Source organism: Spinacia oleracea, chromosome 2 (genome assembly GCF_020520425.1).
Source record: "Spinacia oleracea cultivar Varoflay chromosome 2, BTI_SOV_V1, whole genome shotgun sequence".
Taxonomy (NCBI): domain Eukaryota; kingdom Viridiplantae; phylum Streptophyta; class Magnoliopsida; order Caryophyllales; family Amaranthaceae; genus Spinacia; species Spinacia oleracea.
The window spans coordinates 36,486,037-36,488,548 of NC_079488.1; the positions used below are offsets into that span (position 1 = coordinate 36,486,037).

Consider the following 2,512-nt stretch of genomic DNA (forward strand, 5'->3'; position numbering starts at 1 on the left):
AGAAACGTCGTCGATTGCACAGGTATATTTCTAATCTATTCGTCAATTAACATGTCTGTGGTGTTGGGGTTTGTGTATGGTTTAAATCGCCAGATCTGGAGTTGATTTAGCAATTTTTTGTATGTTGGTGTATACCTATTATTTTTGGTCCATTTCGTTAATTGTTTGGGGGAAATGATTGGTTTTTTTAGGGTTTGTTCGAATGATTGAGTTCTTTTAGGGTCTGTTCGAATAATTGGGTTTTTTTTGGGTTTGTTAAGTATAAGATACTTCCAAATGATTTTTTTGGGGTTTTAATCATAGATGCACGATCGTGATTTGTGGAAATGTGTTCTGTGTAATATTTGTTCTGTCCAGTTCGTTTGAGAGTTGTTGATTTAATCTAATTTTTGTAGGACGATTTGATCTAGTTTTTGTTTTCTTTTACTAAATTTCGTGACAGATTGGTACAATTGTGTGAAATTGGCAGAAGATTTGTGGGTTGAGACAGCAATGGGTGGATCCCTTATATATGAGGATAGCAAATAGTGTTCTTGTAATACGCATACAAGAACACTAGCCCAGGAAGATACTTGAAGGTATAGATTCTTGGATTTCTATATTCTTCCCTTGTTTAAGAACTGGAACTTTTGAGCAATATTTCACCCAATGTTTTCAGAATAGTAGAAGATGATTAGATGAGTATACAAAAGTAGATAGAACATTCATTGTGGAACGAAGAGAGTATTTTTCGGTATGACTATATGAGAATGTGAAAAATCTAAGTATTTGGCACTATATTACATCTTTGATAGCGAAAAATATTGCACTGTTTCGCATCCTAAACTGGTATACTTCATTTTGTTTGTCATAGATGAATATTTTCTTTCGCGACTGCAAATCCGGGAGAAGAGGTTAGCTAAAGGTGGAATTCTCTTAGCTGCTACACTTAATTTCGTAGTGGAGAATCACAAACAGAAGACAAACATCTCTAGTTTAGAAAGAGTATGATAACTTCCATCAGGAAAATAGGTAAAATAGTTAAATATTTATATATTCGGGTGAATTTGCATGCTTAGCTTCATTGTACCTTTATTTTGGGGATTAAGGTTCTGTTTTTTAATTTTTGGCAAATTCTTCATATTACACTCTTAGTACTGGCTTTTTCAAGAGATAAACTCTTCTTATTCTTAATGTTTTCTTTGTTAATTCATGAGTTAATTTATTCTCACGTATTCTGTTTCTCTGAAGTTAATCTGCTTCCATCAGTCCGTGTGTATTTTTGTGTGTGTATGGGTGATGATATCTTTTGGTTAAACCCTTTCCGACTTATAACTTTTTTTATCATCTCCTTTTTTTCTCTATGTATCAGTAGAAGATAACTCTTTGTAGGGGTAGCTGGTGTTGCTGCGACTTTAACAACCAAAATATCATGTGGAAAACTAAATGAACATCACTTTTGTTATAGGAACATCACTGTTTTTACAGGAACATCACCGCCGTTACATTAACATCACATTGAATTGGGATAGACATGCAATTAAACATGTTGAGGAACTAGTAAGTCTGACTACCTCTCTACTTCTCTTCTGCTTTTTTTACAATAGAACATGAGCTTTAAAGCGAGCTTTAAACAAAAGGAGACAAGATGAGACAGTCAAGCTATGTCATTTACTCTATTGGCCTGGAATGCTGAAGGCTAAAGTTTGTATCATGATTAGTAAATTTGATGTCACTGTCTGAGTTATCTCCTAGCTTTAGTATATAACTAAACTGATGATCATCAATTTCTAATGCTGAATGAGTTTGATTGTTTTGATTATTCTTTTCCTTCAATTTTACTGAATGAGTTTATATTTCGATGTAATCTTATGACAGGTTAACCAGTATTATGGCCTGGTTACTAGTTTCTACTAGTTTGGCCGGGGAGAGTCTTTTCATTTTGCTCACAGGTTCGCCTTTGTGTTTCTAAAACTCTTTCATGTAATTATGTTGTTAGCATGTTTCTCCAGCTTACATTTTTGTGGGAATGGAATATTGGAATTGCATGTAATTCTGTGCTTACAGATGGAATGGAGAATCTCTGCGTGAAAGCATGAAACGCCATGAGCACTTCCTTGCTTTGTAACTAAAACTAAAACCTGGACAGAAGGTTGTTTTCTCTTTTCTTTTGGGGTATGTGAGGGACTAATTTCAGCACTATAAGATTTAATCTCAGTGTTTTCCTGATATTTGTGTGTTTGACATTCCTCAGGTGTTGGATGTAGGATGTAGGATGTGATATTGGAGGACCATTCAGGGAAATTTCTAGATTCAGGTACGATCCTTGACATGTATCGCTACAAGTTCAATGGACGAATTGTTATATTCTTGTTCTTTAGATCTCAGGTCTTTGTGAGTTTGTCTCTTTTAGAAAAACTATATGTTCTTTGCATTGCATATCAAATATTTTGTACTATCAAATATTTTGTACTATCAAATATTTTGTACTATCAATAAACACTGTTGATAATCATGTTGGTGTTCTACAGTG

General features: G+C 34.0%; 1 long non-coding RNA gene across 1 annotated transcript; it reads left to right on the forward strand.

Annotated features, from left to right (window-relative positions):
* The first annotated feature begins 245 nt into the window (after nucleotides 1-245).
* On the forward strand, nucleotides 246-1,157 carry LOC130466882 (uncharacterized). The gene is made up of 2 exons (XR_008927028.1): nucleotides 246-578; nucleotides 854-1,157. It is a non-coding gene; the product is annotated as an uncharacterized lncRNA (long non-coding RNA).
* Nucleotides 1,158-2,512: the final 1,355 nt, after the last annotated feature.